This window comes from Chelonoidis abingdonii, chromosome 10, assembly GCF_003597395.2.
Source record: "Chelonoidis abingdonii isolate Lonesome George chromosome 10, CheloAbing_2.0, whole genome shotgun sequence".
Lineage (NCBI taxonomy): Eukaryota > Metazoa > Chordata > Testudines > Testudinidae > Chelonoidis > Chelonoidis abingdonii.
Window position 1 is genome coordinate 70,254,895 of NC_133778.1, and position 14,136 is coordinate 70,269,030.

At 42.4% G+C, this 14,136-nt stretch overlaps 1 protein-coding gene across 2 annotated transcripts in view; it reads left to right on the top strand.

Moving 5' to 3' along the window:
* Window positions 1-14,136, top strand: part of ADCY5 (adenylate cyclase 5) — a 344,948-nt gene that overhangs the window by 105,147 nt on the left and 225,665 nt on the right. The window lies entirely within an intron of this gene.

Below are 14,136 nucleotides of genomic sequence, written 5' to 3' on the forward strand. Positions count from 1 at the left end.
CGTTTAACTCGATATTAATGACGACGTCGTGTGAACGGGTACAGCGTTAAATCGGTATATCGGCCATTAAACCGATTTAAAGTCGCAGTGTAGACCTGGCCTCTGATACATGGTGGCAGTTGTCCTTTTCATGTTTCCATGCTGTCTGTTTCTTACTTAACTAGGAACTGCTTTTTGTCATCTAAGTTCTGCCTGCATCTTACTCTCATTTCAAAGCCTTTCCACATCAGCATGCATTTGACATGTTGAAGCACTCTTTCAAGGGAGCTTAAATGTTTAGACACTTCACAGCAGGCACAGATCTTTGCAGGCAAGTTAGCGGCTGTGGCACCTTAAAAGGAGCAGCATGTTTCTTGAAATGCTGCTGTTTTAGCTGAGATACTTTCACACTTTTTCATTGCCTGGGCTGTGGGAAAGGACGTATGTGATTGTGATTTAAAGCACTTTTGTTTGAACTTTGATGCCTCTCTTACATAAACCCTGTAAGGGACTGAGGCGCAGGTGGTCTTGCCTAGTGGTCACAGTTAGGCTGAGGTCTGCCCACCAGGGACGGAATCAGGGTCCCAGTCAGGCTGGAATCAGAGACTGGGCATCAGGACGTGAGGCAAAGTCTGTGTGGGTGCCTAGATGACTTTCTGGCCAACCCCTGGGGTTAAGTGGGGCACTTGGCCACTCAGAGTGCTGCAGGGTATTGTCACCCTGGATCTGTTGGGCAGTGCCCAGGCCTGTCAACAGCAATTCCAGGCCCCAGGGCAGAACAGTCTATGGGCCCTCTAGAAAGGTCCGCTTGATATTTGGGCGGTGCTGTGACTGTGCTGGCTGGTGCCCAGCGAGCCGCCGCCAGCTGTGCTGGCTGGTGCCCAGTGAGCTGCTGCTGGGTGTGCTCTTCTGGCACATGCCTGCCTGGCTACCTTCACCACCGCTGGTACCACCCCATGCACACCTAGGAGCCTTGCAGCCCGCCCAGGCCATTTAAAAGGGCCGGGGTCCCAGGGCCCTTTTAAATCATCCGGGGCCCTGGAAAATTGCCTCCTGTGCCCCCCTCTTTCCCCCAGTCGGCGGGCCTGGCCGTAAGTCCTGCGGTGTCTACTCTCCATTCTGCTCCCTAGCTGTGCCTCTGCATAGCCTTCTGGTGGCACTGTGGGAATATCAGCTATCCCAGGCTCTGAACACCTGAGCTCTTGTCTCTGGGTCTTTACATACCTAATCCATCTCTTGACACTATTTCCACAGCCAACATACCCAGTGATGAGTGTCCGAGGAATGCCTACGTAGAACTTATTTGTTTGCACGGGTTTGCACCCTTAGGTCTGATTTTGAGTTTTGGATTTAAATAACCTCCAAAAACGAATATCTGATGAAACCATCGACTTTCATGTATTTTGTGGCCTCCCTGATAGAGCACTGGCCTGCAATTAAGGAGACCTGGATTTTATTGCTGGCACTGCTGCTGCCCTGCTGCATGACCTGGGACACATCACTTCCTTGCTCTGTACCTCTGTTTCCCTATCTGTAAAACAGGGAAAGTGATACTTTTCTCTTCTGTATACTGCTGTGGGATCTACAAATGAAAAGTGCTAAGAGCTAGCTATTACTGTTGTTTTGGCATCAGAACCAGAAATCAGCCCAAGTTCTTTCAAAGCAAAGTGCATGTTTGTTTGAAAGGCCACCAACTTTAATGAACTCTTGCTAATTTGTTTGTAACAAAACCAAAACGTGCTGCGGGGGAGGAGGGGGAAACAAGGTTTGGCTAGCTTCCTTGAAAACATTTTGCCCATCTCCACAATGACTAGCACTTTGCAATAACTTTTGTTTAGGATAGTATAAAAAAAAAGTTACATAAACATGCTTGTGAGTGCCCAATGGGAGCGTTTTAATACCTTACCAAGCAGCACAATCATATTAATTCCAAATGGTTCTTTTTTTTTTTTTTTAATTTTATTTTTCCTACAGGTGCCTCAGAAGGGTCACACTTTCTTTTGACCCATCTTCTCAAGCGTTTTGTGCAGAGAGTATGTAAATAGCTTTAAAGAGAGAACAGCACAAACTGCACACATGGTACTGTTTAGGCAACTATGACAGATGGTGCAAGTGTAGTTAAAATGAAAACAATCAGTTAGAGGTGGGGAAACATTTTATGCCTCTAAGGCCTGGATCCTGCAAAGACTTCAGCACTTGCTTTTAGGAGGATCTGAGCCTTAAATATAGAGCAGCCCCAAAATGCAGAGTTTTCTAGCATAAAATTCAGTTACATGGTTTAGAATAATATTAGCCCTTGAAACATTTTTCATCTTGACAAGATGCTCTGCTTAAAGAGGAACGTTGCCCATGCCCTGTTCTAATCCTATCCTGTTGTGTTGCTTCCTGGAAGTGATTTTAATTCACAAAAGAAAAGGTGGGCCTGATTCTTTGTTATCTGGCATCCTTTGTTAGACCATGTCTGCTATATGGGCCTCTGCTGTCACAGCTCTTTGGATCAGGTATGAGGAAGTGTGCCAGCAAAAGTAGACCTAATTATACTGGCAAAAATGTGCTTTGACCAGTTTATTTCGCTCAGGGAGGAAGGAATAAGCCTCGTCAGTAAAAGCACGGCTTTGCCAGCATAACTGCAACTACCCTAGGAGTGCTTTGCTGGTGTGGTTTACTAGAGGCTGGTCTACACGGGGGCGGGGAAGAGGTGTCGATGTAAGATAGGCAACTTCAGCTACGAGAATAGTGTATCTGAAGTCAACGTATCTTATTTTGACTTACCTCCCATCCTCATGGCACAGGATTGACGGCTGTGGCTCCCCTGTTGACTCCGATTCCGCCTCTCACCCTGGTGGAGTTCCGGAGTTGATGGGGAGCGCGGCGGGGATTGATTTATCGCGTCTAGACGAGACACAGTAAATTGATCCCTGATAGATCACTACCCGCCGATCTGGCGGGTAGTGTGGATGTACCCTAGTAGTGCTCTTACTGGTAGACATGGTTTCAGTCATTTACATCATGGCAGAATGTGATCCTTTTGATGAGGCAGCCTCTATGCCCAGTGTGTGCTCACCTTGCACAGATGTAAAGCACTGGGGAAAGGTAACAGAGAATTAGATCCCACTTTTATAAACAGACCCTTGCAAAATCATTGGTAAGATCCCCCAAGAATCATGAGATTGGCTTAAAAAAATAATCATGAGATTAAAAAGATTGTTCTCCCTCACTTTATCCTCTCCCATTGTTTGTTTGTTCCTGTTTTTGGATCATGTCTAAAATCAGGGCTTGATCTCGGTAATGACTACGCATGCACACAGCCTACCCAACAGGAGCAGCAAAGAGGAGAGATGTGGTGAGGGGGCAAGGATCCTCCCCACCGAGTACCTTCCCTCCACCATTTCTGTGCTGCAGATCTCCTGGGCTTTCCCCCCACCACCTTCTTTCCCAGCCTCTTCCCTGCTGGAACTCCCTGATAATTGCTAATCAGAAATATGCATGGCAGACAGGGAGCTTGTTCTGTCTAGCAGCTGTTGCTAGGGGAGGATGTGACATCCAGTGTCACTGTGGAGGGTCAATTAGATAAGAGCCCTAAAGATAATTTCTATAAATATGGGGTTTGGTAGTTGGGGGTGGGGGAGAACTGTAAGAATTACTCTGCTGCTAGTAATTTTAATTTTTTTTTTAAACTTTGCTTCAAAGATTGCACAGTTGCAACAGGGCAGATGTTAGCACTTTCAAGTATTAAAGACCTGCTTAATCTCTATGGAGACATTTACTTCAGATAATAATATGAGCTGCAGCAATCAATTTTACTCTGCCCTTATTGATCACGCCTGTTTCAGTGAGATGATACAAGACAACCCTAATTAAGAGGATCTACCGTTTTCCTTCAACAGTCCTGTCCAGCATGAAGATTTCAGTTCTTATATTTGTACTTTTGATGGAAAATATCTCCTTTGCATGAACTAGAATTAAGTAGAAATCAGAATTTTTATTTTCCCACCCTCTGCATTCTGTTTGAGGAAACCAAATCGTGGTTGTTTTTTTTAAATTAGCACTTCTTAGTTAAACACAAATAAATTGCATTATTAGCCCTAAGAAATTATAAAATCAATAACTTGAACTGCCAGGTCCTCCATTTATTTCTTTTCTATTAAAGCCATGAATCTATGTGGCATTAGCTTTTGAGAACGGAGTGGCTGGATTGAGTGTAAGTAAAAAGCAAAGTGTTCTTTTTTCTTTACCATTTTGATTTCCAGAGAGGGGCTCTCTCTGTGTGACATTGGTCATGCTCCAAATACTATACATCTGCTTCTTTTTAAAAAGAATGTGCTTAGATTAGATCAGTTCGTGGTGTTCTTAATGAAATTCAACATCTCTGAATAGTGAAACTTGTCAAGTGAATTACTGTAAAATAGATGATTGCTGCGCCTAGTTTATTTCACCTTCCCTTTCATGTGGTGCTCCTTAGCGTAAATAAAATTTCACACTAAACATTCCAAGAGAGTGATGTGCTTAATGTTAGATCTAGAAAGAATCCACTTAACTGTGGTTTAAAATAACATAGCTAATCTGTGGTCACTGTGTGACATTGATTACGCTGCATGGGTTTGGGTCAAATTCTTCAACCCTTAAGCTGATTAGTGCCTTAATTCACGAGTAGTCCTAGGACATAAGTAATGGTGGTAGAATTTGCCTGGATAATAGCAGGAATAGGACTCCATTTTTTCATGCTGCAAAAGCAGAGGGCCCTATGAGTGACTGGTGTCAATACTTCCTATTTGCAAAGCACTAGCACATGGGGCCTCGTCCTATAGAGGGTTATTAAGCACCTACACTACCTAGTTCATTAGAATAAATGTCTGGTATCTGTGCAATGTACACACATAACAAAAACATATAAATTGTATAAAGCTGTTTATAGATATATTATTCATTTTGGTTGATTGTATCTGAGTCTGTTTAAAGAAATGTCCTTGGGGGTATGTGTGTGTGTGTGTGTGTGTGTCATACTGAAATAAGTTTTTTTTTTTATTTGTACACACATGTATATGTATAGTCACCTTTATCAACAAAGAATTATTTAGAGATGATGATTGGCAAAAATATTTAGTCGTCCTTTTAGCTGAAGGTCCCCAAGGACATCCCAAACCCAAACCCTCGCCCCATTATCCCCATGTTATGAATGGATACATGGAGACATAGAATAGTTGAGTGGTTTGTCCAAGCTCAGTGCTAGAAGTGGGAAGAGCACATGGGAGGCCAGGGTCTGAGTCCCCTGTGCTAACCCTTCAAGTATAATACAAGCAGTTTTTTATGGCTCTGCCTGATAGCTCAGAGCTCATGTGGCTTATTACTCATCAAACGTCTGAAACTGGGCATGGCTTGGAAGACTAAGCATCACATTTAAAAAAACAGACTTCTCTGAACCACAGAATGTCATCAGGACTAAATTGGTCTTTTCTCCTCCAGAGGGACTGCTGATAAACTGCATGGAATTCAGTTTACAACGTGGGAGTCTTGGATGTAATAAGGTTTTATGTGGGCATTAATAACCCCATAGCAGTTTTTGTAAGAGCAGGGATTTACCCTCCTGGTAATGCTTGAAAATGTGCTTTCCTCACTTGCTGCTGCCCTCCCCTGCAGAGGTAGCTATATTGTAGTGGTGTCCTATATAACAGAAGCCCTAATCAAATATTGCTTAATACCAACCACTTAAACTTTCACAGTCTTTGCAGGTACTGCTCGAAGTCAGGCTCATAGAAGCCCTTTTTTATTTTATTTTTTTAATTGCACCAAACTTTGCAGGAGTAATTCCTTTTATGGGAAGTATGTGTACGGCACCTTCAAAGCATCTAGAGAAAAACAGGATCTTGGCATATTGCTGTAAAACAAAGGAAATAATTTGCTTCTCATGTCTTTTAATTCCCCACCTTTTGTGTAGCTAATATCTCTGCTTTGGGAAACTAGTAATTGGAATGAGTTAATATAATGTATCCATTCAAACAAAGCCATAATTTCAGAATGTTTTTACTTCAACAAATATGGAGAGGCTTTTCTTTGAGAAAAAATAAACGTATATAAGCACAGTTTTTTATTTACATGGTTTGCTAAAATAAGCAATTTGAATCTATTGACTTTTTTTCCCTCCTCCTCTTCAGGACATAAAATTGATTTCATTTGACTGCTTTAGACATTTTTTGCCCCTATAAGGAAGTCCAACATCTCACAGCAGCATGCTTTGTTTTAGTTCCCTTCTGGGTCTCTGGATAAAGTTTGGTATCCTTTAGATATTGCCTAAGAGTTCAACACACCAGTTTGTTTGTTTGTTTGTTTGTTTGTAGGAAAATAAAGTTGTTGCTGGACATCTGCTGCTTATGGTAGTTCCTGCTGCACTGAACAGTCTGAGTTAGTAATAAATATACTTTGACCTAAGTGACTTTGAGAGATGGGAATAATCTGGTCGTCTTGTGGGACGTGATCTGTGCTTCTGTATTGGAGGCCTGAGCTCAGTTAATCAAAGGCAGAGCACGTTGTGAGGGGCAACATGAGGCAAGGAAGGGCATCGGGGTGTGGCTCTCTTAATTCTTTATAGACACTTGCTTCACGTAATCGGTTGCTGCAGCTCATTTCATTATACTCTGACTCTGTTTGGTGCAACTCAGAGTGAGGGTCAGGTCAGTGATGGGCTCTAAAATGAATCCCATTGAGTTGGCCTCAGGAAGAAGACAGATCACCAGAAGACAGGCCTTCCTGGACGGTATGAACTGCAGGGAAGGTGGGGACTCTTCAAGGCTTTGCCAATGAACAGTGTGCTCCCTGGGGACCTATTGACTTGAGAGGCGTTTGTGGTGCCATTCTCCTCTCTCTTCCTTTTTCCGTTTATCATTACAATAGTATTAAAGCAAACAAAAAAAGCCATGATCCATACATGGAAATATTAGAGGACGTGTTTTACAGATGAAGACATTGTTGAATATTCTGTACAAATATTAACATGCACACAATTTTCCATCTGGCATTTTTCTGTTTGAAAGCTTGTCCGTCATAGTGGGAGTTAAATGACTTTTGAAAGGCCAGTTGTGTCCTAGTGTTATTTGTCCAAGTAACTTTAAAATCCTCAAAGCGAAAAGGGGTCCTGTTGAAATCCATTTAAGTAAAAGACTAATCTGTTCCATATACAGCCCTCTGAGGAAATGTGCCGGTTGAGAGATGGGAGTTCTAGTGTGTGTAGAACAGTGGGTGTATTTTTATTCGTAAAATGACCTAGTAGGGGATGTTGGACCCAGTGCCGTTGTCAAATACCAATTTAGTTAATTACATTCTACCTGCCTAAATTTCCACTGTAGTTTGTTGGATATGATATTCTTCATTTCCTCCCCATAACTTTGTATACTGCTGTACTCTATGTCTATCCGTCAAAGCCATTTCTAATGCCGTCCTCCTCATACGCTGCTGCCTTTCCGTGCTATATGAAGTGGTTCTTGTATTTATGAGGTTTGCAAAGGCATTGGCCTGAAAAGTGTCCCTCTGCTCTAAGATATTTTTATTACTGTAGTGATGATACCTTGTGTTGCTATTTTAATAGTAATTTTGCACACTCAAGTGAGTAAAGGAGTGAGTGCTTGATGTATATTAACTCATTGTGAGGTAGGTGAATAGCACCTGTTTTATAAGTAGAAGAAGCTGAGGCAAAGAGATGAAAATTACTTGCTCCAAGGCAGAGAGGGAGCAAATATAACTAGGGATTTCAGGCTCAGACTTCACTTATCTATTGGTCCACTGTTGGACTCCTTATGTAGGGAAACTCCCTTTAAATGCATAGAGTATTTGCCCGAACAAAGAGTGTTTTTTCTGAGTTCCGAAAGGCAGTAATTTCAGTGCAGTTAGCAACATTTGTTTGATTAAAAACAGGCAATAGGGTTGAAAGAGAAACACCCTTCCATCTTGTTCTGACACCTATATGGTAACAATTCAGAGGAAGTGCCTGTTTTCTGTGTTAGTGGTGTAAAAATGAAACCTTTAGGTAGTTAAATTGTATTACACAGTATAAGTCAGTTAGAAGTTTATGGAAAGAGTTTATTTAGATTGTGATCAGATGCTCCATACTGAAATAAGTTACTGAGTGGCAAGTATGTAATTGTTTTTAAGTTAGTGGCCTGGATATCTTTAATATGACTTACACAGTCTGTAATTACAAATTAATGTAGACAAGATCATCTGGAACGTGAAGTATTGTATGGTATGGACATTTAAATACCTATCGCTTCCTTTACAGCACAATTAAGTTTGATCATGGAATCACAGAATATCAGGGTTGGAAGGGACCTCAGGAGGTCATCTAGTCCAACTCGCTGCTCAAAGCAGGACCAACACCAACTAAATCATCCCAGACAGGGCTTTGTCAAGCCTGACCTTAAAAACCTCTTAAGAAAGGAGATTCCACCACCTTCCTATGTAACCCATTCCAGTGCTTCACCACCCTCCTAGTGAAAAAGTTTTTCCTAATATCCAACCTAAACTTCCCCCACTGCAACTTGAGACCTTTGCTCCTTGTTCTGTCATCTGGTACCACTGATGTGTTTCTTTAATTATTCTCTCTTTAGAGATTAGAACTCTGGTGATTTTTGATGAATCAACACTCAGTTGCTTTAACTCTGCCACTGATTTTAAACCTAGGCTCATTTATATGTTCAGTTTTCTTGATTTAGTTGAAGACTGAGCTGTTGAATTGGGAAGAAAGAAAATTGCATTTCTTCTGCTCTTAGCCAGTTGATGGTCTATAGCTCTTGAATGTAAAACATCTGCTACTCTCCCAGTTTGGTGCAATGCATCATAAATTTTAAATAGGCTAAAGAATGTTATGATAGCTATTAGTGATTTGGCAGCGAAGCAGAAAAATTTGGTGATGGGCTGTTCCTGTCCTACTGCTTGTCTGAGCAACTAGTTGCTAGGTCTGCTGCTGTCCAGACCTCTGAGACCAAGTGCCTGGTTCCTGATTCCTTGCTCTAATTCCAGTGACTCCAGCTTGACCCTTGGCCTGCTTCTTGGCATGGCTCCTGACTCCGACCCTGGCACTGACCCTTGGCATGACTTCTGATTGTAACCCTAACACCACCCTGGCTCTGACTGCCCCGTTACAGGCCCTGATGCATACTTAGTGGCTGAACAAAGTTAGTGTCAGAACTGACATGTAGGGTTGCCAGGTGTCCAGTTTTCCAAAAGGGACCCTGGTGACTCTGGTCAGTACCACCAACTGGGCCATAAAAGTCCAGTTGGCACGGGCTGGCAGGCTCCCTACCTGGATGGAGTGAGCGGGGCAGGGCCTCAGAGAAGGCAGAGGGCAAGGGTGTTTGATTTTGTGCGACTGGTAACCCTACATGGGTGAACAAAGGAGAGCTCTCTTCAGGATAGAGTGTGAAAGCAGAGCATAAAGAGCAGCCCAAACACTGAACCCAATGGAGTAATTTAATTTTTTTATATATTACTGTTTGGCATCAGTTATATTTGTGTAATTGACTTCTGTAGTGACAGCAGATAGTAAAAGCAAATAGTCACTAATAAAATGGAGAGAATGAAATTCTTTTGTATAGTATAATTTAGGAGAATAACAAAAACACACCGTCCATGCCAGCATCTCCTGAAGAATCATAACAAGATGACTTTCTTTTTTTCTCCTCTTGCACGTGTGATCACTCTGTCAGGATTTTTTTTAAAAGCACGTTTCATAAATACTCAGTGTCCAAATCTTATTCTTATTGAATACAATGGGAGAGTGTCGTGGTTACACTAACTAATGTATATATCCCTTTTTAATTGAAAATGAAAATCTCTAAAAATAATTAATTTGGCAATCTAAATTCTGTTGTATGATTGTGGCATAGCCCAGGTAAAGCAAATAAGCCGGAAAATATGCTATTTTTATAGCAGCTTGTATATGAGAAACTGAGTGACCAGTGCTTCAGTACCTTTTAAAATATGCTGGTAATGTTAGCATCTTTCACAGTTAAAGCCTCATCTTTCATATGTTGAGATAAACATCTTTGCAATTGTATATAATTAAACGCTATTTCTAACATTACACTCTTTTTTTCTGTAACTCTTAAGAAATGGTTAATTACTGATTTTAATCTAGTTGTCATACCTGCCTGTAGCCATTGAGATAAGTTCACTGAATTTAAGGTTGCACCTACCTTTGCAAGTCATAGATTTGTCCCTTTGTCTCTAATGAAGGGTCTCTGTCAGTCTGAATATTAAGCTTACACCAGACTGAATAGTCTTCAGCACATGAATAAAAGGCTGATGATAAAACAAATAGAGTGGAAACGATGAAACAGACAGTTTGAGTGCACACAAGCAAGTAAATATACGGGTGATGATATTTAGAATTTGTATTGTATTTTACTAGATATAAGCTCTTTATAAATATTAATATCCACATACTCTTGTGAGATAAGTAGGTATTATTACTTACTTTTTAATGATGGAGAATTTGAAAAACACAAAGGTTGAGTGCCACTCTTTCAGAAATGGCCCCTAGTTTTCAGTGCCCATCCTGAAAACCTGGATTCTGATTTTCTAGCATGTTGTGCACCCAGTTCTTCTAGTGATTTCAGCTGGAGGGTTAGGTGCCCAGCACCTCTGAAGCTCAGGCCTGATGTGTCTCAAGTTGGGATGGCCAACGCTAAGAGCCACTTTCAACAATTAGGGTTTAAATTACTTGCCCAAGGTAAGTCTCTGACAGAGCTGGAACACGAACCCAGTTGTCTTGAGTCACAGTCCGGCTCCTAATCAATTAAATCTCACTGCTGTTCAACCAGGGATAATAGTTCAGAGAGTGCTGATAATGTTTATCCATTAATTTTCTGCTCTCTCTTTAAAATTTGTCCTGGCAAAAGCCCATCCTAGTTTTGCAAAATTGCTGGGAAAAAAATGAGTGTTTTTTTTGTTTGTGTGTTTGTTTGTTTTACAGTGAGGTTCAGCAGTTATTAAGTTGAAACAAATGCTTGCTATTCCAAACAAGTTTTTTTGCATTAATGTAATTCCTTCCTCTCCATTTTCCACTCCCATGTCCCATCCAAGACAGGATTTTCTAAGGTAGGATCAGTTAAGAAGAAAGCTAATTTTAAGGAAAGTTGTTTCACTCAGGAAAGGTGAAGGTGATTGAAGTTTGACTTCATGCCCATGTTCTAAAGAGTGATCATCTGAAAAAAACATCCCACGACCACTGCACTTGCAAAGATCAAGAGACTCCATTCTTTTGAAGGCTGTTCTTCAAAAATAACTTGGTTCTCATTCCCTGTGATCATCTTTGGACACTTGACACACTCATGCCCAGTGATGTCGTCTTAATTAAGCAATCATTTTTTTAAATGTACAAATTGTTGGAAGACCTGTCATAGAAGGAAATGGGAAGAGGGGAGATATTGCATAAAAATATGATTAACCACTTGCTTTTATTGAGCAGCAGGGCATCATTAGCTGGAATATTTTTTATGTGGGCAATCATTTCATCCCCTTCATCTAATCTTGGAAGTTATGTAATCCAGTTCAGCTGATGCTCATAGGATCCAGCCTTCAGAAAAGCATAGTTAATTTCATCCGCCATGTGTGCAGAACAACTCAAATGTCTTAGGTAAATTATTTTTATAACATGCCAAGGAAACAAAAACGTTAGCTATAGTCCGCTTTTTATTCTGGTTTTGCAGCCCAAGACGTTGAAGATAACTCTGGGGATTGTTTTAGAGAAGTTAATAATTGCTAATTACATAGGGTGACTATACTTCCTTATGCTGAATAAGGGACACCTGGTAAATTACTTGTATTCAAGTGAGTTCAACACCAATCAATCATACACATGTTCAAATAACATCAAGTTGACTGAGCCTCTGTTAAAAAGAAGTACTGCGTAGTTGGATTCTTTTTATTTACCTTGTTATCTTTAAGGCTTTAGGGTTCAGATGGGGAGAGCTGACATACATACACTCCTGTACACCTTTCTCACAGAGGGGGGTGGCCAACCAACCCAACTCTTTCTGCCTGGCACTCTCCACTCTCCCTGCCTGGCTGGGCCCCTGGGATGTACCTGCCTCTCCTGGTACCTGGCACCGCATCTTCCTGAGGCAATGTGTGTGTATGGGGGTCATGAAGGGTCACATTCCCACCCCCCTCCGATTTCTGCCAGGGTTCACACCAGAATGTGGTCAGCAGCAGCCTTTTGACACTGTGTGGGAGGGAAGGGACAGAAGCTGCTTCCAGCCGCAGGAGAGGAGAGGGTGGGGACTGGGGAGTGATGATTTGGCCTGTGTTTTTGCAGAGCTCATCTCTCCCCCCACCCGCACCCCTCTGCTCCTCTGTGGCTGGAAGCAGCTTGTCCCTTCCTGCCCGCACAGTGTCAAAAGGCAGCTAATGCCTCCAGGCTGCACCTGGCCACGGACATAAACCAGTCGCCCCCATAGGCGGCAGGTTTGTATAATTTTTGGTGGTGCCCAAAATGGTGATGCCTCCCTCCCACTCCCACCCTGTAAGCCGATACGTATATTTTATTAAATAGTGTAAACATGGACTGGAAGCCGTAAGCATTTAAATTTCTCTTTATTGCACAATATCACTATCAGAAAAATCCATTGTTGATTATTAGTGGTCCTACAAATCAAGAATTTGTTGCTAGGATAAAATGAATCTACAATGTGTCGGCACCACAAAATTACAAGCGTCAATTGAAAGTGGAAAGTCAGAAGCAGCACTTGCTTGCTTCAATATACAGTATTATATTTGTGGGAATGTTCTTAATGTTGTCTCTGAATATTTTGTGGGTGCCTCAGCTTCCCCTGCAAGGTGCCAACCGAAGTTGTTGGGGACAAAGAGATCAGGTGGCCTCTTTGTCCGGAAGAGACACAAAGGCCAGAGGAGGGAGTGTCAGTTTGGAGCTGGCTGGAGAAATGGGGAGAGGCCCAGAACTTGGGTCTGGGCTCCCCACCCCCAAGATGGACCTAGTTGAGGGGTCCTGTTTTCTGTACCTACAAGCTCTGTTCTAGACTGTGATCCTGTGGTGTAATAAACCTTCTGTTTTACCGGCTGGCTGAGAATCACGTCTGACTGCAGAGTTGGGGTGCAGGGACCTCTGCCTGCCCCAGGATCCCACCTGGATGGACTCACTGTGGAAAGTGCACGGTGTGGAAGAGCATACTGAATGCTCTGAGGTCAGACCCAGGAAGGTGTAAGCTTCTTGCCCTGGAGACAATATGCTCAGAGAGAGGAGGCTTCCCCAGAAAGTCCTGACTGGCTTTGAAGGAGTGGTTCCAGAGTATCCCCTTCCACACCATGCGCTTCCTGGAAGTCCGCACAGGCACTAACACTCCCTCCTCTGGCCTTTGTCTCTTTTCCAGGCATTAGGAGGCCACATGATCTCTTTGTTCTCCAACACCTTCAGTTGGCATCTTGCAGGAGAGTGGCCCAGGCCACCAGTTGCCCAGAGACAGGGTTTCGGCCATTCTCTGTGCAGACAGCATCACACTGGCCCTATAGGGCTCTACAACAATCACACCCTGTTATCCCACCATCTAGATTGTTAAGAAATGCATAGAGGAAACTGAGGCACCCACACAGTATTCAGAGAAAACATTAAGAACATTCCCACTTCGTAACACCTATCTACAACTAGTTATATACTTTAAAGGGTGTAAAATAATCAGGTATTGTGCTAAACACGATACTAGTTAGTAGGGGAAGCAAAAGTGGATGGGAACCTGGAAGGCAGTGACCACGAGATGGTCAAGTTCAGGATCCTAACACAAGGAAGAAAGGAGAGCAACAGAATATGGACCCTGGACTTCAGAAAAGCAGACTTTGACTCCTTCAGGGAACTGATGGGCAGGATGCCCTGGGAGAATAACATGAGGGGGAAAGGACTCCAGGAGAGCTGGCTGTATTTTAAAGAATCCTTTATGAGGTGGCAGAAATAAAAACATCACGATGTGCAAGAAAGAATGTAAAACGGTAGGCCGATCCAGCTTGGCTAACAGTGAAATCCTTGCTGACTTAACAACAAAAAGAAGCTTACAAGAAGTGGAAGATGGACAAATGACCAGGGAGGAATATAAAAATAGTGCTCAGCAGGCAGGAGTGAAATCAGGAAGGCCAAATCACACTCGAGTTGCAGCTAGC